Source organism: Micrasema longulum, unplaced genomic scaffold, assembly GCF_059751315.1.
Source record: "Micrasema longulum isolate JH-2025_06_02 unplaced genomic scaffold, ASM5975131v1 h1tg000594l, whole genome shotgun sequence".
Lineage (NCBI taxonomy): Eukaryota > Metazoa > Arthropoda > Insecta > Trichoptera > Brachycentridae > Micrasema > Micrasema longulum.
The window spans coordinates 442,010-457,740 of record NW_028277790.1 but is presented as its reverse complement, the minus strand read 5'-3'; the positions used below and the strand labels follow the sequence as shown (position 1 = coordinate 457,740).

The 15,731-nt window shown below is 32.2% G+C and overlaps 1 protein-coding gene and 1 long non-coding RNA gene across 2 annotated transcripts in view; one reads left to right on the top strand and one right to left on the bottom strand.

Moving 5' to 3' along the window:
* The window catches only part of Fas1 (fasciclin 1 Fas1 domain-containing), a 483,956-nt gene that overhangs the window by 434,909 nt on the left and 33,316 nt on the right, over window positions 1–15,731 (bottom strand). The window lies entirely within an intron of this gene.
* LOC148280334 (uncharacterized) lies at window positions 2,526–6,722 on the top strand. The gene is made up of 3 exons (XR_015822645.1): window positions 2,526–2,642; window positions 6,241–6,480; window positions 6,654–6,722. It is a non-coding gene; the product is annotated as an uncharacterized LOC148280334 (long non-coding RNA).

Sequence of the window (15,731 nt, the reverse complement as noted above, 5' to 3'; positions counted from 1 at the left end):
GATTCGGTCAAATTTTGAACTTAGTGACTATGTTGTTTAAGTTGAAATAGAAACGCGCTTTTGTGGAGACATATATGTGAACTATTTTATTTTTTAAATTATATATGAAATCATTTTGCCACAATATCCATATCGATTTTGAAAATACAATTAATTTTTATAAATCCATTTCACGTTTTTAATTGGTATTTGTAGTGTGTGATATTTCTCTATTGCCATTTATCAACAACAGTTAACATTAAATTATTTGAAATTATTTACATTCACATTTGGCGATTTTAGTTACTATGTGACACCATTGTTTCCTCTTTCAAAGCTTCTATCAAGTAAAATTCTTCTTGTTCCGAATTAAATTCAATTACGCCGTGTAGTATCGTTTTTAGTGTCAAAATACTTCTGGGATTAAAAGGGAATAGGGTGGGATCACATTTCATGTGAAAGTAACAAATTCTTGAATAACATTACTTAAGAATTCGATTATTTTACCGTTTGTTAGATTGTTAAATAAAACAAGGCGGAAATTTTGTTAGTATTGCCAGGGTAGTTGAGTTTCTTACCCGGATTTCTATTAATAAACCTTAGTATAATATTAAACTAAATTAATTTGACTTAATTATTAAATGATTATTCAATGCTTTTTTTTACGTTTGCCTAATGAAAGTACCTGCTTTTTTCCCGTCAGTAAAATATTTTTTTGTGGTAAAACATCACATAACATAACACAAAATTATTTTATATTTGTGTTATAATAATATATTGTTCGCGGTTTGGCAACATTACGCGGTCATTTCATGCATAAAATTCTATGGTTCTTAGTTGTAGGGACAACTAAATGTCTTATAAGCATGTATATTCCTAATTTTTCGTAATCTATACAAATATTATAAATGCGAAAACGTGTTTGTTTGTGTTATCTTCACGTCTAAACGGAGCGACCGATTGTATTTTTTTTTCATAAGGATAGCCGAAAAGGTGAGAGGTAAAATAGGATACTTATTTTTTTACCCGAAATACAAAAATGGAATGAAAAAAAAAAATATCAACAATAAGCAACATTATTTGAAAATGAGTAGGCGGTAAGGTAAGATGTGAAAAATAATAAATCTCGTATATTATTATTTAAAAATGATTGATTGTGTCTTTCCGGATGAGTGGAGACTTATTTATTATTTTCTTTTTCTGTTTTATTTATTTAGTTTCTGCTCTCAAAATTTGCTAAAATTAATCGAGTGGAGATTAGTCGGCCTCATGGTGTATTGTTTCGTATGTTTAGCTGCTAATTGATGAATGAAATAATTAAAAAAATAATTATTAAGAAATCCGCTCTATGTTATTGTATGGTGCCGTGCAATGTTGAACGATTGACTAAATTAGCGGATAGGAATTTGTGCTCTATTATTTCAGTAAATAAGCTTTATTTTCCTTTTCTCAGGTTGAAATCAATTCTTTGAATTTCAATAATAATTTACTGGTTTTATTTTCTTTGGGAAATTTATAGTAAACAAACAGATATGGTGTATAAACTCAGAACCAATAACAGATTTCCACAAAGTATACAAAGTTAGTAAAGAAAATATATTACATATTGTATAAATACATATAAGTGTATACATTTCAAATTTTTATTTTCATGTTGATATTTTTTAATAATCAAAGAAAATACATTTTTTTAAAGAACAGTAAGTTATTGTTAATTAGGCGGGATTAGAAATGAAAAGAGGATCAGGAGGGGAAGGGAGATGTACATATTTATTATTATAATGTCTGCCAAGCTACATAATGCATTTTTAGCGTCAATTTTCAATCTGCCAGAGTGATGTTTGTGTAGTCTGTCTTTAAATTTTGTATTGTACACTGAAAAGTCCGACAAAAAAAAGCATTTTTAACATGCGATGTTTTACTTATTGGTACATGAAACAGGTGGTATCGTCTACAAATCCTGGCTGGCATATGTATGGTTATTAAACTAAGTAATTTTGCACAGCCAACTATTCCTGTCATAATTTTGTAAAGCAGTAGTTAGTCCGCACACACTCTGCGGTATTGTAGAGAAATGATTCCAAGGTAGGTGGAGGCAGCGAGAGTTGATACATAAGAAGTACGGGTTATGTATCTTTAGGTACTTTATAAATTTGTTATGAATATTTTGTATTCTTGTTATGGCATACATAGCTTAATTTGCTTTTCGTTTTTGTTTTGTAGTAAGATTATGGATTTGTTAACAGAATAACGATGTTGCGTCACCATAGACAAACGTACCATCGTATTTTTTTCTTAGCCATAGTTGGAAGACCAAGCTACTTTTAATCCCGATAAATTATATCATTTCATCGGGAAAAATCTTATTAATAAACTAAAACTCTTATTGAAAAAAGGCAAAACTAATTGATTACCTAAATATTTTTTCCCTCATACCACGTGAGTGAAGCCGCGGGTTAAAAGTTTTAAAATAAAGAACATAAAGCCAAAAAAAAACAAAAATGCGTTCCGTCATTTACTTAACCATTCTTAATTTTGCCATTAGCGATATTTATATAAATTAGTATGGAGTGAACCGAGGAGATTAATAATTTATAATTTTTCTGGCGAACGCAAACTTTGTCTTATTCTGTCAGAGCCGGATGGAAGTCGCATCGCTTGAGGTATCGTTGATACATCTACCTATGAAAAACGTGTTTTTGCGCATCGTAAAAAATACTCGCCTCACGCGTGCTCGCTAACCTACTGCCTCTTCTTAATAAAACTCTCTCTGACAAGCCTTCTAACAATTTAGGATATAGAATATAAGTTTAAGATAATGGTGGAGGATCGGTACATTCTTTATAACAGCGGGAAAATTAGTTAAGTAATTTTGAATTAGGAAGCGGTTAATTTAAAAAAATAATGTTGTCAAGAAAGTAGGTACCTACACAAACAATGATAAAACAACATTTAGTCCTGACATAATAAGAACTACGCAAAGGATTATTTAGTATCTACCGAAGTCGGCTTTCGCAATTGTCGGGATTATTTTCTTTTGAGGCTTGAGACACCCCTTTACTTTGAAGTTAATTTCACTAAAAGCTTTTTGGTAATTACTAAGAGGACCTTGAGTAAAGAAACAGCCTTCGTGGTGATAATTCTGGCGAAGTTATTATTAATTTTTGCCAAATTAAAATTAACAGCAAACGCCACAGTCTCAATTTCATTTATCGAAATATATTTTGCGCTAAAAATCTCACCCCACCCACCTCGTTTTTAAAAAATTATTTATTAATTTATTTTTTACATATTTTTTACAGCAATTTACAAGTAATTATTTATACAACAAATTAATTAAGTAGTAAAAGTAAACAAATATATTTTTCACTTATTTGTTTATCCCACTTAATTTTTTTTAATTACACTTCGACCGGTTTCGAGGTTACTACCTCATCGTCAGGAATTTAACTAACCTATAATTACACGCGTTGCTATTTATATAATAAAATATTGTATGAAAGAGACAGAAAATTGAAAGAAAGAGAGAGAAAGAAGATAAAATAAATCACAACGGGAATAGTTTTAAAAGAGGACTTGAAGTTTAATTTAATTGATTATTTATTATTTGAAGTTTTTGATTAATGGCTTTACTAATTTCTAATCGTTCTAAATACACACGTTTCTTGATTAAATTCATGGTTTTCGGATATAAGATGATTTGCGAATTCTGAAAAATTATTATTGCTCAGACATCTTATATGTTCTTTGATTCTAACTTTAAATTTACGTGAAGTTTTTCCAATATAGAAATTTGGGCAAATGAATAAAAAGTAACGCGTGTAATTATAAGTTAGTTAAATTCCTGACGATGAGGTAGTAACATCGAAACCGGTCGAAGTGTAATGAAAAAAATTAAGTGGTTTATACAAATTTATAAACAAATAAGTGTAAAATGTCATACCACAAAGTGAAAAATGTTTTTGATAACAATAATATATATATATTTTATATTTTTGCTGTTGGTTCATCTAAACTGCCTAACTAGGGATAGCTTCCCCGTTCTAAGGCAGTAAATTATGTATTTAATAATAATAATAAAAATACAATTAATACTTACAATTAATTTAGTACAAGTTTTTTTTTATTTTTAATTTTCCACGAAACGATATAGTGGTACTCTTTGTTATTATTTTATTTTAATTTAATCGAGAAAATAACAACAATTTTGACATTACAAGAATAGAGGAAACTTTGACGGTGAAAAAAGTCTAGAGTGAATTACATTTTTTGTACTTAATGTAAATTATATCCGTTATATATATTTTTTATTTTTTATATATATTATAAAGTAATGGGACGGAGAAGACCCGTGCTAAGGCAGACTTACATACATGTTTATTTATATATCTCCACATACATACACTCACGTGTGCACCCTTATAAACATTCATACACACCCACACATACATACACACCCACACATACATACACATATATACCAGGGGCGAATCGTCAAAGTAAGCGATTATGCACAGCTTACCATTATATTTGACTTGAAATTATAATAATTTATAGTAACCATGTTTATGGGAAAATATATATAATATATAAGTAATTGTTATTTATCACCGTTTCAATCACCGTTTATATCTTTCTACAAAAAAATATCTATGAAGTGCGCCCAGCGCCAGCGCCCAGTCCATTCTCACTGAACGATAAAACTAGCCGATTACCTCAGCTTATTCTTCCATACAAAAAAGTACACTGTATTTTTCGTCTTTAACCCAAGTCGGCTTTTTTAGTACTAAAACAAACTTGCAGATTACAAATATTTTTAGAAGATTCTTTATTTGGAAACTAGTATTTCGAACATTTTTTCCGAAGGACTATTTTTCTTTGATGGGATACCGTTGACATATTTTGTATCACTTAAAACAGGTGGCGTTCGCAGTGGCCGTTTTAGGCATTATTCATTTTAAAAGAAATCAACCAGTGCTCAAGTCTTGACAGTACTGTCAATGACAGATCATAATTGTTTTTTTATTTTAACATTGTTCTTATATTCATATTTTTAATCTTTTTATTTTTATGCAAAGTTTCGCTTTTTATTTTGCATTGCAGTTTGCTTTTTATTGTTTCTACATGTATATAAAATCTTTTTTTATTTCTTTTAATGTGTTGTGTATTTATAAAATTATTACTTTCTTTGTTTGTAGTTACCTGTATATTTATTTTTATACTTATAAGTATATGAATATGTATGTTTTTTTTTGTTTGAATTCTTTACAAGTTACTTACAATTTGCTTTTTAATTCAATTACTTTTATTATATCCATATAAAATTATTTTTTTCTTTTTACTTTGTAAAGTTTCACTTTTTATTTTGCATGGCAGTATGCTTCTTATTGTTTCTAAATGTATTGTTTATCTTTTAAATTTTTACGCACTATGTTTGTACTTAACTGTATATTTTTTGTAAATGCCCCTTGGGCGTATTGTAAAATTAAATAAATAAATAAATAAATAAATAAATAATGAAAATATTTGCTAAATGTCATTGTGGTATGTCATAATAAACTTTTGTATGAGTTTAGTATTCTATTAAAATAGTGTAGAATAAAGCTACGTATATCGCGTGGTTAGTAATAATTGTTGTTTGAGTTGATTTTCACAGAACCACAGAAAAAGTAGTAATTTATAATTACATTACTTACATGTTATGTAAGTACTTATATGTAGTACAAATTAATGAACATTTTTAATAGATTACTTATAAAATAAATCACGACTCGCCACTGATATATACACACTACACACATATACATACTTATATCCATACATATATGTATATCTACACATACACATACAGACATATATACACACACCTTTACATACACATACATATATTTATATACATATAATTTTTATCCTTCTTGTCTTTGTATTGCACAGTATTAAATTGTCGTGGATAATATTAATATTAATATAACTTACCTTGCAATATAGTTTAATAAGCTTTCAGTTTCTTTTCTTTCTAACTTAATAAGCCACTGGGTTATTTTATTATTTGCATAGTAGTTACGTCGTGTTGGGTGAATAAAATATATTTAACCTTATTATAAATTCTAGGAGCAATGAAGCTAAAAGATCTATGTCTGAAAGAAATTCTCGTCCGCGGTACAATGTGTTTCTGTGACGTCACACTGCGAGTTGATATATTGCGTGCTGTTAAGACGTGGACAATTTTATTATTGTAATGATAAATTATTATTGTTTTAGCATACAATTGTCTTACGTCCAAAACACTAAATTCCTTGAAGAGTTGCTCTGAAGAATAGCGATATGGGTTTTATTTATTACTCTAAGAACAGACTTTTGACACTTGACGAGAGGGTCGAGACAAGACAATGACGCACCTCCCCATCCTAAGATACCGTGCGACAATACACTTTGTACAAGCGCAAAGTACACAATTTTTATTAATGAGATGGATACAATGTTTCGTAGAATTTTGAAAATGTATGTTATATTTCTTAATTTATTTGTTGTTCCATTGCATGACTATCCCATCTCAAAAGATCATCATATTGCATCCGTGGTTGACCTATTTCTTCTTAAACCTTGTTGCTCTTTCCTGTTAACTATTATTAGTTCTAATTTCATTTTGATAACAACTTTTGTTACTTTATTAGTTACTTGCAGACCCGACGGTTGGGCCTGGTTGCGTACTGCGAATCAGCTGGTTTATAAAATAATGCAACATGACATTAGCAAAAGCATACAATTTATTATGCAACGCCATTTTATTTAAAAAAGAACAAAAAAAAAACGTGCATAATACATATCAATATGTCATCGAATAAAATAATTTATTGTATCCCTTTTTGCTTTCTTTCCTTCCTGTCTTTTACTTGTCCTTATTTCTGATTGATGTATTTTGGTGTTTGGTTCTATTTTTTATTTATTTATTTACTTATATATACGCCCAATGGGCATTTTTATGGACACATTTATGCATAGAAAATTATTATAAAAAAAGTAGAAAGACTCAATGGTATATAGTAGACTTTATGGGAGTGGAAACGGGAGAGAGAGTTTACAATTAAATTTAATTTAGTGATCGTTTAAAAGAAGTCAACTTGCTTTCAAAGAAATCAAGACTGGTATGTTTGTTGGCAGACCTAAGAATTTTGGGCATAGGGGAATAAAAACCATGGTTAGTTCTATGGTTATCGGTATGAAAAAGTAAGTTTTGTCCGAGATTTCTAGTTGGGATATTTCATTTTATTGAGCTCAGTAGTTCAGGCGCATCAAAGAATGAGTTGAGAATTTTAAATAGGACTATAAGGTCGGATTTATTTCGACGGTCTTGAAGAGAATATGTCTATTTTTAAGCCCAACCTCCAGCCTATCTTTCTCAAAAATCGATGTTGAACTGATTTAATGTTCTTGATGTGTATTGTTTAAAACGTTATTTTGTTGCTTTATGATTTACTTTGATTCATACTTTATATACCATATGTTAATTATTATAACAATATGATAAATTAACAATATTTTTAATTTGTCTAAATTTTTGTAAACAAGGACTGGATTCAACTCCCTGGGGAGTTGTTAATATTAACACATTACAACAGACATGAAGAACATTTTAGAAAAGGTTATATTGAAATCTAAGCATCTACAGGGCTTATGACATTGGCTGGTTTAAGTGGCCACTTTACACACTGTGTAACATTCACCATTCTGCCCATATTTTAACATATCAATTCAATTCTTTCATCTTTTGATGTTTGTGAAGTTCCTCCCTAGGGAGTTATTTATATTTAAATTTGTTGCAACAGAGAGCGAAAACATTTTAAAAAAGGGAATATGGAAGTCTAGGCATTTACAGGGCTTATGACCCATCATAGGCTGGTTTAAGTGGCCATTTCACACACTGTGTAACATTCACCACCATTTTGCCTATGTTTGAACACTCACATTTTCTTAACTCTTCCATCCGTTAACTTTTGTAAAGTAAAAGAGCTTATAGATAGATCCTCAAAACATTGTAGTTTACCTGATAAAAGAAGCAGTATATAAATTGGAAAATTGTTTTTAGGCGTTGCCTAGTAGGTGAATTGGTTCAGCCGGATAAATCTCACCCACACGATAAAGGTTTTAGCTCTTTTACTTCACAAAACTCATCAGATGGAAGAGTTTAGGAAATATGGATGTTTAAACATAGGCAGAATGATGAATGTTACACAGTGAGTGAAGTGGCCACTTTAGCCAGCCTATGACAGGTCATAAACCCTGTAAATGCCTAGACTTCCATATTCCTCTCTGTTGCAACAAATTTGAATTATTGCACGATCATAAAAACTTCCAACTTTTTACTCTCGTGACGCTATATACAAGTAGGCGCTGGGGTCGTTTGGTCCCCCGTTCGGATCATTTGTAATCTTTGGTTCGGCCGAAACTAGAACAGAAGCCAACATTTGGTTTCGGTTCCGGCAGAAAATCTTGTATTGTTCGGTTACAATCATAAATATTTCCATCTGATTTAAAGAGCGTCCCTTGTCAGAATCTGCGGTGTAAAACGTCAATAACATTGATTACACTTTTTGTTTCAAGGGTAACTTACGTAATTCAAGAATAGCAAACTTGTAACTATGGTACAATGGTACAGGGGAAATGGGGATCGATATGACGTTATGGTGGGGGAGATGCCGGCCAAGGGTGGTACACCAGCGCCCTTCCATCACTCATGGGGAAAGGATTACTTAGATAAGATTAGACCATTAATACTTCATGCAAAGCGAACAACAAATTAATTATTAACCACAGAGATAATCCGATACGGAACAATACAATACAAAAAATCAAACAACCACATACAATAAAACTTCAAAAAACAAAGAAAAACAAACCATCACCCTGCTTCCCCGTAGAGGTAGGCAGGGAGAACAGAACGTCTAATCACTCTGTCTTTGCATACAGACCTCGCTTCCTCTACATTCATACATCTTCTCATGCAAGCACGCTGATTATTCCTACTCTCGTCATGTCCATCTTCAAGTATTTGATGGACTTGATCGTGCCTTATCTTTCTCGGTCTTCTTCGTTTTCTGCATTTATCAACATTCTCATCATAGATACTTTTAGCCGTTCTTTCACCTTCCATTCGCTCTACGTGTCCAAACCAACGCAGCACCCCTTTTTTTATTCTGTCGATAGTGCATGTCTCAGCCTTACATAGTTCACGGATCTCGACATTTGTGCACTTATCATTCATCGTTTTACCACACATTTGTCTGAGGGATCACATTTCGACTGCATTTAACCAACTTTCTTCATTATTTTTCAAATTCCAAACTTCGCCTCCATGTATTGGAGTTGGCACTAGAACTCCATTGTGAATTGCTAGTTTTGCCTCCTGCGATAAGCATTGTTTTCCAAAAGAGATTTAAGTGCACCGTTCGCCCGGTTCCCGGCACAAACAAATATCAAATGTCTGGTTGATGAGTGTCAGACATTATCCGGATATGCAGAAATCCGGAAAGTTGGAATAACCATTAAAATAAAACGACATTTTGAAAGAAAATGCAAAACTTACTCAAAGATCACTTTTTTTTGCTTTTTAAATAATACAGCGAATTGGAATCATATAAATTACTAACTTAAATCCGTCTCATCATCATAATTTCCTTTCCGCTCCTAGTAGCGCATAGGTCACTGGATAATTACAGCAATCGCAGGGTATCTTGATCATTTTTTGTTACATGAAGGTAAGGTGATCAGTCTTACACTTTAGGTACCAGTCCAGGGACTATGAAATATTCTAGTGTAAAAACACTATTTTGAATAAATATTTCATATCAACCATGTCGAGAATCGAACCCGAGACCTCTTGCATGGTAGGCAAACGCGCTGTCTATTACACCATGTCTATCAAAGTTAATTGCTTTGACGAAGAAACTCGTTTACGAGCAGCGAGGTCCTTATTCCAATCACTACACCGTGAGGCAGACTTTCGTTTTTCAGTATTTTACTGAAGTGATAACTCTGGAATGAAAATTGCTTTAAAGAAGAAGTTGATTGTTTTTTTTTATTTCTTTGAATTTAGTAATAAACTATAAAACTAATGTATCGATTATCAGCGATGATTTTTCAGTTTTGTAATTTTGAAATTACTCTGCATGTGACGTCACAAGTTTTCTTCGGTCATTTCTGCTGATTGTTGAATTGGCTTCCCGTAAACCGGAGATATATCACAACACTCTGCCATTGGTTGATTCGGAAGAACTAGTGACGTCGTTCAAAGTGGTTCGTTTTTACTAAAATAGTTTTTATTATTGTTTTCATTTAAAAGAAATTTCGCCTTACAATTTAATATTCTAATTTATACCGCGTAGGTATAAGAAAATATTTTTCGTATACAATTTTCTCATTCTAGTACGATGTGCTTGCTCAATAAAGTTGCACAACAGCGACCCAAATGGATAGGTCATAACATGGTAAGGTAAAGACGTCATACCTACATCTTGACGGTATAGTCAAGATAAATTCTCTCTAGCGATTACGAAGATACACTACCGACCCCCACCTTAATGTTTTGGGTTGGTATATCGATATGAAACAAGGGGAAACGTACGTCACGGTACACATATCTACGCACTAAAATGACTTGATGTCAAAATTCTCCCGACCAATTACGAAGATACACGACCAATCCCCCCACCATCGAGTTTTGATGTAAGTATATCGGTTTGTACCGACGGGTCTAGAACCCCTCGATAGGTTTATCTACCCATTAAAAGTGACAAAAATGTTATTCCGCCGTGTTTTTTTCCTTTCATTGCGATTTATTAAAAAAAATATCGTTCTAAGGTTGGCACTTTTTTTCTTGAAAGCATGTTAAAATTATAAAAGAGAAATAAGTAAATTTTGAAGTCAAATTAAATTCTGATATAACTGTCAGTTTTGAAAACGAGCGGCAAGATGCAAAAAATAATTTCGCTAGCTTCTGCCCTATTAACATATAAGAGAATCTAGGCGTAAGAAAGTTGCCGCTATAAAAAAAAATAGTTATTATAATTTTTCCATTTGTTTTACTATCTATCTGAGTGTAGGTATCAAGACGCTAAAGGAGCCGGCTTTGTAATCAATAGGTAGATAAATACAGACGATCGTTAAGCGTACCGTCTTGGTAATTGCCAAAAGTCATAAAAATCATGTTCAAGCGAGCATTTTTTGCTTGAATTCGGATTTATTGGATTTTATAATCGCTATGAAGTGGACATTTCTTATCACAGAAGCCTGTATAAAATAAAAATAATAAATATTTTAAATGTTAATGAAGTAAGGAACGTGGACTAATTGATGCAGTCATTTATTGGTTCGTTTCGATCATATGATGTCGAGATGACAAGTGGGTAGAACATAGCGAGGACGATACAGATAGTACAGAAGTTTAGTATACCGTCTCAATACGTACAGATGAAGATATCGTTCATAATCGAGGCACAGGTCTGCTTCATACGATTGCGGAGGACATTAGCGAAGGCACAAATTACAGAGGACGACCCCGTTTAAGCTACATGGACCAGATTATCTCCGACATGCATTGTAGCGGGAACACCGAGTTGAAGAGACAAGCGGAGGATGAAGACGGGTGGAGACTGACCATGCATGAAGCAAACCCGTGCGATGGCGTAGATTGTGACCCGCGAAGAAGTACGAAAATATCGATAGAAAAATTATGATAGCTTTAAATATTATACGCTCGACTCGGATGCAGATACAGCCTTCACGGTGATAATTCTGGCGAAGTTATTACAAATTTCTGCCTAAGTAACAGCGAACGCCACAATCTTAATTTAATTTATCGAAGTTTATTTTGAGCGAAAAAACTCACCCCACCATTTACAATTAATTTAGTACAAGATTTTTTTAATCAAATTTTCTACGAAACGATATATAAGTTCTATTGATTATTATGTTATTTGACATCAAAAATAATTAAACAAAAATAAATACAGAATACAGGAATAATAGAAACTTTAATTGTGAAAAGATTCATTAATATACATTTCCCACGGTGAATTACATTATTTTATTTATTTATTTAACTTTTGTACATAATGTAAATTATATTCGTAATATTGCATCCGTGGTTAACTTCAATTAAAATTATGAATTATTACGTTAAATTAATGCATTAAATTAAATCATTAATATTTTTCATTGAATCGGCATTCACTTCGTAACATTTCATTTTTAATTATTATGAAAACAAAACTTTGTTATCAGTGTAACACAATTTTATTATTTTACAAGAACACAACTATAGTTTCGGGAGAGCACTCCTCCCATCGACGGGTGATATAAAACCTATATACTTAGAGTTTTATATCATCAACACTGATAAAAAGTTTTATTTTCACAATAATTTAAATTATCAATTATTAAGTATCAATTATTTATTCTAAAACCTTACTGCTTCTCCCTTTTAAATATTTATTGTTCTAATTTCATTTTGATAACAACAACAAAAAAACATGCATAATATTATATTTCAATATATCATTGAATAAAATAATTTATTGTATCTTTTATTGCATCCCTTCCTTCCTTATTCTTATATTAAAATTCTGTATATTAAAACTTTATTTTGTTGCTTTATGATTACTGTTATTTATTCTCTATATAACATATGTGAATTAGTATAACAATCATATTTTTGTACGTTATATTCAATTCATTTTAATGATATATTTTTTTGGTACACTGGTTTATTTTTGTTACTTCACAGGTACGATTTATATTCTATTACCCTTATTATTTTTTTAAGTAATTTATTTTATTTGGATTAGTATTTTTTTTAGTTAAATTGATATTTTTAACATTGTACGAAGCAGTACAAAAATGTTGATAGAAAAATTACGATAGCTTAAAATATTATTCGCTCAACTCAATGCAAGAGCTAAGAATATTAGGATTTGTAAACTGGCATAATACTTGATAACAGTTTTATCCTTTATAAATATGAAGCGGGTAAAACCTTTATATTAACGCCAAATGAAGAGGGTTGTGGTATTTGCTCACGAAAGGGTGCTTTTATATGTACTACAGTGGGTTTCTGATTTTCTATCAAATATTTTTAAGCACATTCAAGGCTATAATATGATAAAAAGTAAGGGAAGCATATGATTAACATATTATAACAGAGATGAACAACATTTTAGAGAAGGTAATATAGAAGTCTAGGCATCTACAGGGCTTATGACCTGTCAATGGCTGGTTTAAGTAGCTTTTTTATGAAATATGTTTTTTTTATGAAGATTTTGGTTATAAATATTTCATTTCCACTGTACGTTTTAAGCAAGACTTTAATATCCGTGTCAGCTATTTGAAGGCATTAAGGGGACGATTACTGTCCCTTTTGTCATTCTTTTCCGACGGATTACATTACAGCGTCCGTATTGGGGTTGTAGGGGTTGAAGCGAAAGACAGATTATCTTACCTTCAAGTATATTGCAAATATCGATGCCTGCGTCTTTAACACAATGGAGTGTGAATGAGAGAATGATCAAGATGATAGAAAAACGCAAGTATATTGGTACTTATTTTTAAAAATCACTTCAAAATTTATTTAATACTTAAACTATAACCACCTAGTAGGTTTCTCATTAAAATAATAATGTTATGGAGAATTTAAAAAGTAACATGTGGGTTCTTAGTGAGATATAGTTGGGTAACCCTTATCGTTCAAACGTTAACCCGTCCGACCCCGAGGCAAGATTAGCTACCCCTGGAGGATGAATTACCTACCGAAATACTGCGGTCCGTAGTTGACAAGCCCTCGCAAAATTACGCTATTACTGAGTTAGTTAAAATGTGCGGAATGTAACATAAACCTGAAGTTTTTAATAAAATATAATTTGTCCGCATTGTGGTCAAATAGTCCGTACGTTTGCTTACCATGCAAGAGGTTGGGAGTTTGATTCCCGACATGGTTGACATGAAATTTTATAGTCCCTAGACAACACCTGGGCCGCGATTACAAAGGGAAATTAAGGACGTCATAACTTCACCATGCCGGTACAGTTGAAGATAAATTCTCTAGAGCGATCACGAATATACACTACCGGCCATTATCTTCAAGTTTTGAGGTAGGGACATCGGTGTGTACAGAGAGCTCAAATACCCCACGGTACACATATCTACTCATTGAAAGTGACAAAAATTATGTTCAACCAAGCAATTTTTTCCTATGATTACGATTTATTCAAATTATTATTAGTTTTGAGTTGAGTACTTATTTTCTTAAAAGTCTATTTAAAAACTGGAATAGAAATAAGTAGATACAACTGTCAGTTTTGAAAAAACGGCTAGATGCAGAGATAATGGGACTAAATGCAGAACTATCAACATAAAGCAGCATCGAGCCGTAAAAATATTATCATTTAAGTTTTTTTTTTATTTATATTATTTTTTCCTAATTTTCATTTCTTTCAGAGAGCACGTACCGAGGGTCCGTATTCTAATCGGAAGATAAAATTTACCTTAATTTTTATCTACAAAGTAAAATTAAGTTTTCTGTGTAAAAAAATAAAACATGTTTACATTTCTTCATCTTAGGGAAGTTAATTCCACTAGATCGAGGGATATCCATCTCCTCCTTCCAAAATCTCTGCGACCTAGAGTATGCCGATGATGCGGTTATAATTGAAGATTTAGTCAGGGGTCTTCGGGCCACTGTAGATAGCCTCAATAGGTTCTCCGCGTACATGGGTTTAAAAATCAATATTGCAAAAACCCATAGTCTGTGTAACACTTCATGCCTTGATGCCCGAAATCCCCTGACTCTGTCGGACCAAGTCGTCGAAAGGGTCGTGAGTTTCAAATACCTGGGAGTATATGTTACGGAAAATGGCAACCTTTAAATAGAACTGGGAGTGTGACTTGTAGTACCTGGCGCCACATTCATCAGAATGGAGGCTATCTGGAGATCGGATATTTACTCAGTGAAAACCAAATGCCCCCTAAAGAACGCCTGCATAACACGGATTCGAATCGTGGCACCTCACTAGGGCCCAAAATAAAATTCTGAGTTTTGAGAATAGGTGTCTAAGAAGAATTTTGGGTGTGTAGTGGTTTGACTTTGTAAGGAATGAAGTAATGAGTGAACGGACGCAGCAAACTCCGGTGAAAACTGTCATCAAGCGAAGGCGATACGGCTGGCTTGGCCATGTGCCGCGGATGCCTCCTGAGAGCATCAAGCACGCTTGCCTACTTTACAAGGCATCAGGGCCCCGATTACAATGGGAAGTGAACAGAGTTATCTTCGACAGTCTATAAAGAAAAATCGATATTTTTGTACGAAAATGAATATATTTGAATCAACATTTAAAGTATCTTCATTGGTTACCTATAATTGAACATGTTTAAAAGAAAAAAATGTATGCATATTCTGCTTTTCATACAGAAAACTTAATTTTATTTTGTAGATAAATTTGAAGATAAAAGTTAACTTCCCATTGTAATCGGTGATTAAAAACGCTATCTTCATCGGTACATATCGAGACGGTATAAAATAACATCGATATTTATTTATGAAAATGTGTATATTTGTATGAAAATTCAAAGTATCTTCGTTGGTTGCGTGTAATTGAACATCATCATCATTCCATGTCCGCTCCCTAGTTGGAGCACACGGTGTTCACGAAGAAGCATCTCAATCAGCTGCCAGATGCTGTGCATCCTCCTAAGTCAGTCTTGCG